At 33.5% G+C, this 12,169-nt stretch overlaps 1 protein-coding gene across 1 annotated transcript in view; it reads left to right on the forward strand.

Moving 5' to 3' along the window:
• LOC134242928 (uncharacterized) overlaps window positions 1-12,169 on the forward strand; it is a 38,132-nt gene that overhangs the window by 2,438 nt on the left and 23,525 nt on the right. The gene's annotated exons all lie outside the window — the stretch shown is intronic.

Genomic DNA, 12,169 nt, shown 5'->3' on the forward strand with positions numbered 1-12,169 from the left:
GATTATTCCGAACTCAGTCCAACGGCTTAATTATGGTGTTGTTTTTAAAGGAGAAAAAAGTCTAGTTTTGACAAACGAATATTGGAGACAAACGTACGAGATTGTTCTTCCAAAATTACCTCCAAAATCGAATCTTAATTATGATTGTATCACACTCCCGACAAAAGCTTGTATGAATTTTACAAGGTTCATGCACAAGATTTAGACACTCGCAAATTAGCAGAATTTAATCATGCATATGAATTTCTTAATGAGAATGTACCATATATTCATGTTTCAAACAAACAGAAGAAATCCCTCTTACCTTTTGTCGGTGACCTATCTAAAACTTTGTTTGGCACAGCGACTATGGAAGATGTAAACATCCTTAAACAACATGTTAATTCCCTTATTAGAAACAACATCCAAGTTACTAAATTTATCAAAATGCAATAGCATCACTTTTCTTCATTCATGACTGCAACAAATAATAGATTTGATAACATCCAGGAAAATGTAAAACAAAACTTTTTGGCTATCACAAACTTATCAAAAATCATTACTGAACAAATTCAGAACTATCAAGAAGGAATTCTTAAACTTTCGGAACTGTATAATTCACATGTGGAAGATTCTCAAAAAATGTTAAAACAATATTCCATTTTCAAACAATCGGTAAGCAATCTGATTGAAGGAAAACTTTCACCAGTACTTATTTCCACACCTATAATCACACAATCAAATAAAGAAATTTCCAAAATCCTTACGGACGAATATTCAAATTTTTATTTAACATTCAAGGATCCAGAATATCACTATAAACATGGTCAATTTGCATTCGGAAGGCATTTTTGTACAATATACGTAACACTAAAATTCCCCATATCTCATGAAAAACTCCCCCTCCGACTTTATCAAGTAATATCCATGCCTGTACCTATCAATGAAACGTCCAATCATGCCACACAACTATCAGACCTACCAAACTCCTAAGCAATTACATCACATCAACAATACTATTTACTTTTGGATAAGAATGACACGGCAACATGTCACAAACACCAACTCTATCTTTGCAATTTTAATAAAGCGCTCATGCCGGTCACTCAAAAATCTTGCATTATGAGTTTGTTTGCTAATGATTAACATGCTGTAAATGAATTGTGTAATTTCAGGTTTCAACAAAATTTACTAAATCCAACAGCCATAGAATAATCTGCAGGTTCTACGTTAATTTACAACAGTTATAACCTAGTAATAGATTGCCCTAACAATAACTCAATCTTGCATGGATTCTCCATGTGTATGATACAATTACCTTGTAGATGCTCGATTACACCAAATTTTAATACCTACCACCCAGACTAGTTAAATGTCAAGTAAACTCAAAAGTTCAAGTATTTCATCCTGTTAACATGGCATTATGGCAAAAATTCTTTAATGACTCAAGATTATTGGCTTTACAAGCAGACAGCACATTGCGCTCCGTTATTAGCAGACTTATTTTTGTATTCATATGAAGCAGAATTTATGCAAAATCTTTTGCGTGAAAGAAGAAAACACTTGCTGTGGCCTTCAACTTGACATTTAGATATATCGACGACGTATTGTCAATTAATAATGATAATTTCCATTCCTACGTCGACACGATATATCCTGGTGAACTTGACATAAAAGATACCACAGAGTCCGATACTTCTGCTTCATACTTGGATATTTTACTTGAAAAAGACACTAATGGTAATCTAACAACCAAACTATATGATAAACGTGATGACTTTAACTTTTCCATCGTCAACTTCCCTTACTTATGCAGCAATATACCTTCATCACCTGCATACGGAGTATTTATATCTCAGTTGATTCGATACGCAAGAGCATGCTCTACGTATGAACAATTTCTTAAACGAGGTCAATTATTGACAAGCAAGTTGATGAAACAAGAATATCAACAGTCTCGTTTAAAGTCATCATTTCGTAAATTCTATGGTCGATACAATGACCTTGTCAGCAAATACAATTTATCATTGAATAAAATGCTGACTGACGTTTTTCATACCAATTGTTAGTCCATTATTTATACACTGAATTGACCACGGATTTTTTCCGTTATTTCCTGATTATGACAACGAGCACACGGTGAGTGTGACCGGTCGGCAGGGGATGCTCACTCCTCCATGGCACCTGATCCCACCTCTGATGTTTCGGAGGTCCGTGTTTGCTCTGCTCTTATTTTGTATATTTGTTTAATGGACGTTGAGATTGAATACTGTTCGTTATTTTCATATCCTTCTTGCTTCATCTTTAACTGTAAAGATTCCTGGATTTGAAAGTTATAAACATAATTTTCAGAAACAGTTAGTGGCAGATTCACGACTTCATTTTAACATGAAAAAAAAATGGCTGATGCTACCAAATGTAATGAAAAAAAAATTTCAGTCACTTTCAGAACCTTGTTAAATGGTGATATTGATTTCAATTCTAACTGGCCTACTACCAAGGATGTTTTAACTTACATTTCCGTTGTCAATGCAATAATAGTATCTCTGATTTGTGCATTATTATTTATAAGACAATGAAAATTGTTGCTGGTAATTTCTATTTTGAAACAAACACCATATACTAAATGTTTAGACAATGAATACATATTCCACAAATCTACTACTGAAAACCTTTAACATATTTTGGATGTAATTAAAGACACTTTGAAATTGGATCATGTTATATTTGCTCTCTCTATTCTTATCCTCATCACATGTGCTTTAGTTTTACTCGATATGAGAAGGCGTACATGTAATTGTTGCGGAACAACGATCATCCTTGAATTAACCTCAGGCACCACCTGTGCCATCATTCCTCTGCTTTCCTTGTCGTTGTGTCCATCCTTGCTTGAGATAAATCCACCATCCTCAATTTCAAAAATGTACATTAAAGACTGGACTTCTCGAATCCTGATTACTAATTGGACAAATTTTAAAGTAACTAACAAATTGCAATATTCAACCATCGAAATTCCCCCATGTACTAAACTTTCATTGTTAAATTGCTATCGAGTCAAGAAAGTTATGAAACAACCATACATGGCATACATACTGCTGAAACATGGCAACATAACGATGCCTATTCCTTCTATTAGCATTCAAAAGCATCTTGATTATTACAGAAATTAAGAATTCTGTCTTCTTATGTTGAAGTTGCATTGTCATCTCATTTTCATTATTTTTTTTATGTTTATCACATTAATATTCATCACATCTTTGATTCTTCTTGAGCTGAAATAATACTGAGATTTGTGTCGAGGAGCTGACTGCATACTTACAATCTTTAATCAATGATGTCTAGCTAAATGTGTGTATATTTGTAACCAAGGATAAAATAAGAATTAAAAACTAGATACGATCTCGTTGCGAGCAACGAGTGGGTCTTCCGTCCAATTCTTGATTAGATAAGAAAAGATTTTGATTGCGATTTTCATTCTAAAATAATGATTTACCACAATCTTTAAAAAGACATTGAACATTAAAAGCTTAAAAATTCGCCTTTTGGCCCCTAACGGCCCCCAATTTAAGGAATTGGCCCTTTTTATTCATATCATCTTAAAGATCTTAAGATTTTAAACAATTTTTGCTCAACAACTATTCAGAAATTCTTTTTAGTTTTTGAGCTTTTAGCAAAAGAAATATTTAGGGGCCAGCCCTTCAACTCCTTTATGGGGACGTTTAGCTTTTGTTCAATATTGCTTATCAAACTATTTCTCCCTTTCGAGATATAAAGCGTCAAAGATTTTGCATTCTGGCCCCTTGTGGCCCCTAATTATGTACCATACAACATAAAAATCATAATATATAGTTGTAGATGGTTGAGATAAACATCTTTGCTTCAGAAATGTATAACAAAATATTAACTGATAAAGAGTTATCGAAAAAAAAGATTTTTTGCCCCTCTTGGCCCCTAATTCGAGTGCCCAGCCCCTTTTTCGGGATCTCATCCTAAAGATCTTAAAATTTTGAACATTTTTTGTTCAATAACTATTCAGAAATTCTTTTTCGTTTTTGAGCTATTAGCAAAAGAAATATTTAGGGGCCAACCCTTCAACTCCTTTAAGGGACGTTTAGCAAAAAATGAAAGGTTGCATATCGTTCAGAACATTATTTTGAACATCTTTTGTTCAATATTGCTTATCAAAATATTTCTCCCTTTCGAGATATAAAGCATCAAAGATTTAGCATTCTGGCCCCTTGTGGCCCCTAATTATGTACCATGCGACATGAATATCATAATATATAGTTGTAGATTGTTAAGCTTAACATTTTTTGTTCAGTAATACATATGTATATACCAAAATATTGATTGTTAAAGAGTTATCGATTAAAGACTTCTGGCCCCTTTTTGCTCTTAATGTGATGAGTCAGCGCTTTTTTCTTGGTATCGTATGAAAGATCTCGATGTTCTGCACAAATGATGTTCCATATGTTTTAACAAAATATTTATACTTTAAAAGATATGATGCGAAACGTCTCAAAAAATCGGTCATGATTCGTGTCCTAAATTTTGACCCCTACCGAGCTCCCATACTAGGCACTTCCGGAGAATATCCAGACCATGTTGCAACATGGTAACATGACCTCTATCATCACTAAAAATTTCAACTTTGTAGCTTGAGCCGTTTTTGAGTTCCATCACAGACAAGAAGGTCCTCTAAATTTAGATCAAAGGGCGATAACTTCCGACCAGAAGTGAATTTTTGAAAAATAACTGGCCGGCATTAACTTCAGATGACAACGCATTGACAGTAAAAATTTGAAGCAAATCGAACGAGCCATCTCCGAGAAATCTTCTGCACAAATTTTGAAAGGAGAAAAAAGAATAATAACTAGATACGATCTCGTTGCGAGCAACGAGTGGGTCTTCCGTTCGATTTTTGATGAGATGAGATAAGATTTTGATTGAGATTTTCATTCGAACTTTATGATTTTTCATAATCTGTAATAAGACATTGAACAATAAAGACTTAAAAAAATATTGACTTTTAGCCCCTTTGGGCCCCTAATTTGAGTTCCCCGCCCTTATTCTTGATTTCATCTTGAAGCTCTCAAGATTTTAAACACTTTTTCTTCAACAACTATTCAGAGATTTTTTTTCGTTATCGAGTTATTTACATAAGAAATATTTAGGGGCCATCCCTTCAACTCCCTAATGGGGACGTTTAGCGAAAAATAAAAGGGTGCATATTGTTCAAAACATGATTTTGAACATCTTTTGTTCAATATTACTTATCAAAATATCTCACTTTCGAGATATAAAGCGTCAAAGATTTAGCATTCTGGCCCCTTATGGCCCCTAATTATGTACTGTACGACATTAAAATCATAATAAACAGTTGTAGATTGTTGAGATAAACTTTTTTGCTTCAGTAATGTATAACAAAATATTGACTGTTAAAGAGTAATCGATTAAAGAATTTTAGCCCCTTTTGGCCCCTTATTTGAGTTCCCAGCCCTTTTTTCTTGATTTCATCTTGAACCTCTCAGGATTTTAAACACTTTTTCTTCAACAACTATTCAAAGATTCTTTTTCGTTTTGGAGTTATTTACATAAGAAATATTTAGGGGCCATCCCTTCAATTCCCTAATGGGGACATTTAGCAAAAAATGAAAGGGTGCATATTGTTCAAAACATGCTTTTGAACATCTTTTGTTCAATATTACTTATCAAAATATTTCTCACTTTCGAGATATAAAGCGTCAAAGATTTAGCATTCTGGCCCCTTGTGGCCCCTAATTATGTAATGTACGACATTAAAATCATAATGAACAGTTATAGATTGTTGAGATGAACATTTCTGCTTTAGTAATGTATAACAAAATATTGACTGTTAAAGAGTAATTGATTAAAGACTTTTAGCCCCTTTTGGCCCCTTATTTAAGTGCCCAGCCCTTTTTTCTTGATTTCAACTTGAAGCTCTCAGGATTTTAAACACTTTTTCTTCAACAACTATTCAGAGATTCTTTTTCGTTTTCGAGTTATTTACATAAGAAATATTTAGGGGCCATCCCTTCAACTCCCTAATGGGGACATTTAGCGAAAAATGAAAGGGTGCATATTGTTTAAAACATGATTTTGAACATCTTTTGTTCAATATTACTTATCAAGATATTTCTCACTTTCGAGATATAAAGCGTCAAAGATTTAGCATTCTGGCCCCTTATGGCCCCTAATAATGTAATGTACGATATTAAAATTATAATAAACAGTTGTAGATTCTTGAGATGAACATTTCTACTTCAATAATGTATAACAAAATATTGACTGTTAAAGAGTTATAAAGAAAAGACTTTTAGCCCTTTTTGGCCCCTAATGTGATGAGTCAGCACTTTTTTCTTGATATCGTATTTCAGATCTTGTTATTTTGCACAAATTCTGTTCACAATGTCTTAACAAAATAATTATACTTTAAAAGATATGATGCAAAATGTCTCAAAAAATCGGTCATAATTCGTGTCCTAAATTTTGACCCCTACCGAGCTTCCATACTAGGCACTTCCGGAAAATATCATGACCCAGGTGCAACGTGGCAATATGTCTTCTATTATCCCTGAAAATTTCAGCTTTCTAGCTTTAACCGTTTTTGAGTTCCATCACAGACAAGGAGGTCCTCTAAATTTCGATCAAAGGGCGATAACTTCCGACCGGAAGTAAATATCCCTAAAATAATTTGCCGGAATTAACTTCAGATGCCAACACACCTACCATAAAAATTTGATGCAAATCGGACGAGACATCTCTGAGAAATCTTCTGCACAAATTTTGTAAAGAAAAAAAAAAGGAAGAATAACTAGATACGATCTCGTTGCGAGCAACGAGTGGGTCTTCCGTTCGATTCTTGATGAGATGAGATAAGATTTTGATTGAGATTTTCATTAAACTTGATGATTTTTCATAATCTGTAAAAAGACATTGAACAATAATGACTTCAAAAATCGACTTTTGGCCCCTCACGGCCCCTAATATTAGGGATCAGCCTTTATTTTAAAGCTCTCAGGATAATGAACACTTTTGGTTCAACAACTATTCAGATATTCCTATTCGTTTTCGAGTTATTTGCATAAGAAAAATTTGGGGCCATCCCTTCAACTCCCTAATGATGACGTTTAGCGAAAAATCAAAGGTTGCATATTATTCGAAACATGATTTTGAACATCTTTTAGATTATTACCTATCAAAATATTTCTCACTTTCGAGATATAAAGCGTCAAAGATTTAGCATTCTGGCCCCTTGTGGTCCCTTATTATGTAATATACGACATTAAAATCATAATATGCAGTTGTAGATTGTTGAGATAAACATTTTTCCTGCAGTAATGTATAACAAAATATTGACTGTTAAAGAGTTATTGATTAAAGACTTTTAGCCCCTTTTTGCCCCTTATTTGAGTATCCAGCCCTTTTTTCTTAATTTTATCTCAAAGCTCTTAGGATTTTGAACACTTTCTGTTCAACAACTATTCAGAGATTTTGTTTCGTTTTCGAGTTATTTGCAAAAGAAATATTAAGGGGCCATTCCTTCAACTCCCTAATGGGGACGTTTGGCGAAAAATGAAAGGTTGCATCTTGTTCAGAACATGATTTTGAACATCTTTTGTTCAATATTACTTATCAAAATATTTCTCACTTTCGAGATATAAAGCGTCAAAGATTTAGCATTCTGGCCCCTTGTGGCCCCTAATTATGTCATCTACGACATCAAAATTATAATATACAGTTGTAGATTGTTAAAATAAATATTTTTGCTTCAGTAATGTATAACAAAATATTGACTGGTAAAGAGTTATCGATTTAAGACTTTTTGCCCCTTTTGGCCCCTAATTTGAGGGTCCAGCCCTTTTTTCTTGATTTTATCTCAAAGCTCTTAGGATTTTGAACACTTTTTGTTCAATAACTATTTAGAGATTCTTTTTCGTTTTCGAGTTATTCGCAAAAGAAATATTTAGGGGCCATCCCTTCAACTCCTTAATGGGGACGTTTGGCGAAAAATGAAAGGTTGCATCTTGTTCAAAACATTATTTTGAACATCTTTTGTTCAATATTACTTATCAAAATATTTCTCACTTTCGAGATATAAAGCGTCAAAGGTTTAGCATTCTGGCCCCTTGTGGCCCCTAATTATGTAATATACGACATTAAATTTATAATATAGAGTTGAAGATTGTTAAAATAAATATTTTTGCTTCAGTAATGTATAACAAAATATTGACTGTTAAAGAGTTATCAAAAAAAGACTTTTAGCCCCTTTTTGTTCCTAATGTGATGAGTCAGCACTTTTTTCTTGATATCATATTAAAGATCTTGTCATTTGGCACAAATTCTGTTTATTATGTTTTTACAAAATAATTATACTTTAAAAGATATAATGCAAAATGTCTCCAAAAATCGGTCATGATTCGTGTCCTAAATTTCGACCCCTACCGAGCTTCCATACTAGGCACTTCCGGAAAATATCATGACCCAGGTGCAACATGGCAACATGTCCTCTATTATCACTGAAAATTTCAGCTTTCTAGCTTGAGCCGTTTTTGAGTTCTAGCACAGACAAGGAGGTCCTCTAAATTTCGATCAAAGGGCGATAACTTCCAATCGGAAGTGAATATCCCTAAAATAATTTGCCGGAATTAACTTCACATGCCAACACATCTACCATGAAAATTTGAAGGAAATCGGACGAGACATCTCTGAGAAATCTTCTGCACAAAATTTGTAAAGAAAAAAAAGGAAGAATAACTAGATGAGATCTCGTTGCGAGCAACGAGTGGGTCTTCCGTCCAATTCTCGATGAGATGAGATAAGATTTTGATTGCGATTTTAATTCTAAAATAATGATTTTCCACAATCTGTAAAAAGACATTGAACATTAAAATCTTTTTTAAAAAAATTGGCCTTTTGCCTCTAACGGCCCCTAATTTTAGGAATCGGCCCTCTTTTTTCATATCATCTTAAAGATCTTAAGATTTTGAACATTTTGTGTTCAACAATTGTTCAGAAAATCATTTTCGTTTATGAGATATTAGAAAAAGAAATATTTAGGGGCCAACCCTTCAACTCCTTAATGGGGACGTTTAGCAGAAAATGAAAGGTTGCATATTGTTTAGAACATTATTTTGAGCAACTTTTGTTCAATATTGCTTATCAAAATATTTCTCCCTTTCGAGATATAAAGCATCAAAGATTTAGCATTCTGGCCCTTTGTGGCCCCTAATTATGTAACATACGACATGGAAATCATAATATATAGTTGTAGATGGTTGAGATGAACATCTTTGCTTCAGTAATGTATTACAAAATATTAACCGATAAAGAGTTATCGATTGAAGACTTTTGGCCCCTTTTGGCCCCTAATTCGAGTGCCCAGCCCCTTTTTCGGGATCTCATCTTAAAGATCTTAAGATTTTGAACATTTTGTGTTCAACAATTGTTCAGAAATTCTTTTTCGTTTTTGAGATATTAGAAAAAGAAATTTTTAGGGGCCAACCCTTCAACTCCTTAATGGGGACGTTTAGCAAAAAATGAAAGGTTGCATATTGTTTAGAACATTATTTTGAGCAACTTTTGTTCAATATTGCTTATCAAAATATTTCTCCCTTTCGAGATATAAAGCATCAAAAATTTAGCATTCTGGCCCCTTGTGGCCCCTAATTATGTACCATACGACATGGAAATCATAATATATAGTTGTAGATGGTTCATATGAACATCTTTGCTTCAGTAATGTATTACAAAATATTAACTGATAAAGAGTTATCGATTGAAGACGTTTGGCTTCTCTTGGCCCCTAATTCGAGTGCCCAGCCCCTTTTTCGGGATCTCATCTTAACGATCTTAAGATTTTGAACATTTTGTGTTCAACAATTGTTCAGAAATTCTTTTTCGTCTTTGAGATATTAGAAAAAGAAATTTTTAGGGGCCAACCCTTCAACTCCTTAATGGGGACGTTTAGCAAAAAATGAAAGGTTGCATATTGTTTAGAACATTATTTTGAACAACTTTTGTTCAATATTGCTTATCAAAATATTTCTCCCTTTAGAGATATAAAGCATCAAATATTTAGCATTCTGGCCCTTTGTGGCCCCTAATTATGTACCATACGACATGGAAATCATAATATATAGTTGTAGATGGTTGAGATAATCATCTTTGCTTCAGTAATGTATTACAAAATATTAACCGATAAAGAGTTATCGATTGAAGACTTTTGGCCCCTCTTGGCCCCTAATTCGAGTGCCCAGCCCCTTTTTCGGGATCTCATCTTAAAGATCATAAGATTTTGAACATTTTTTGTTCAACAATTGTTCAGAAATTCTTTTTCGTTTTTGAGATATTAGACAAAGAAATTTTTAGGGGCCAACCCTTCAACTCCTTAATGGGGACGTTTAGCAAAAAATGAAAGGTTGCATATTGTTTAGAACATTATTTTGAACAACTTTTGTTCAATATTGCTTATCAAAATATTTCTCCCTTTAGAGATATAAAGCATCAAATATTTAGCATTCTGGCCCCTTGTGGCCCCTAATTATGTACCATACGACATGGAAATCATAATATATAGTTGTAGATGGTTGAGATAATCATCTTTGCTTCAGTAATGTATTACAAAATATTAACCGATAACGAGTTATCGATTGAAGACTTTTGGCCCCTCTTGGCCCCTAATTCGAGTGCCCAGCCCCTTTTTCGGGATCTCATCTTAAAGATCATAAGATTTTGAACATTTTGTGTTCAACAATTGTTCAGAAATTCTTTTTCGTTTTTGAGATATTAGAAAAAGAAATTTTTAGGGGCCAACCCTTCAACTCCTTAATGGGGACGTTTAAGGAAAAATGAAAGGTTGCATATTGTTTAGAACATTATTTTGAACAACTTTTGTTCAATATTGCTTATCAAAATATTTCTCCCTTTCGAGATATAAAGCATCAAAGATTTAGCATTCTGGCCCCTTGTGGACCCTAATTATGTACCATACGAAATGGAAATCATAATACATAGTTGTAGATGGTTGAGATGAATATCTTTGCTTCAGTGATGTATTACAAAATATTGACTTTCAAAAAGTTATTGAATAAAAACTGTTGGCCCCTTTCAGCCCTTAATTTGATGAGTCAGCACATTTTTCTTGATATCATATGAAAGATCTTGATATTTTGCACCAATGTTGTTCAGTATGTTTTAACAAAATATTTATATTTTAAAAGATATGATACAAAATGTCTCAAAAAATCACTCATAAAACGTGTCCTAAAATTTGACCCCTACCGAGCTTCTATACTAGGCACTTCCGGAAAATATCCTGACCCAGGTGCAATATGGGAACATGTCCTCTATCATCACTAAAATTTTCAGCTTTCTAGCTTGAGCCGTTTTTGAGTTCCATCACAGACAAGGAGGTCCTCCAAATTTTGATCAAAGGGCGATAACTCCCGACCGGAAGTGAATTTCCAAGAAATAATTTGCCGGAATTAACTTCAGATGATAACGCATCTACCCTGAAAATTTCAATGAAATCGAACGAGCCATCTCCGAGAAATCTTCTGCACAAATTTTGTAAGAAGAAAAAAGAATAAAAATAATAATAACTAGATACGATCTCGTTGCGAGCAACGAGTGGGTCTTCCGTCCGATTCTTGATAAGATGAGATAAGATTTTGATTGAGAATTTCATTCTAAAATAATGATAAAGATTGTGAAGAAAAAAAAAATTGCATCTATAGTCTGTAAACAGACATTGAACATTAAGACTTAAAAATTTGACTTTTGGTCCCTCACGGCCCCTAATATAAGGGATCAGCCCTTTTTTCTTCATATCATCTTAAAGCTCTCATGATTTTGAACATTTTTTGTTCAACAACTATTCAGAGATTCTCTGTACGTTTTCGAGTTATTTGCAAAAGAAATATTTAGGGGCCAACCCTTCAACTCCTTAAAGGGGACGTGTTGCGAAAAATTAAAAGTTGCATATTGTTCAGAACATTATTTTAAACATTTTTTGTTCAATATTACTTATCAAAATATTTCCCACTTCTAAAATATAAAGCGTCAAAGATTTAGCATTCTGGCCCCTTATGGCCCCTTATTATGCACCATACGACTTTCAAATCATAATATATAGTTGTAGATAATTGAGATAAACACTTTTGCTTCA

The sequence above is a fragment of the Saccostrea cucullata genome, unplaced genomic scaffold, assembly GCF_032062105.1.
Source record: "Saccostrea cucullata isolate Sc308-1 unplaced genomic scaffold, CSIRO_AGI_Scuc_v1 ctg6166, whole genome shotgun sequence".
NCBI classification, from domain to species: Eukaryota; Metazoa; Mollusca; class Bivalvia; order Ostreida; family Ostreidae; genus Saccostrea; species Saccostrea cuccullata.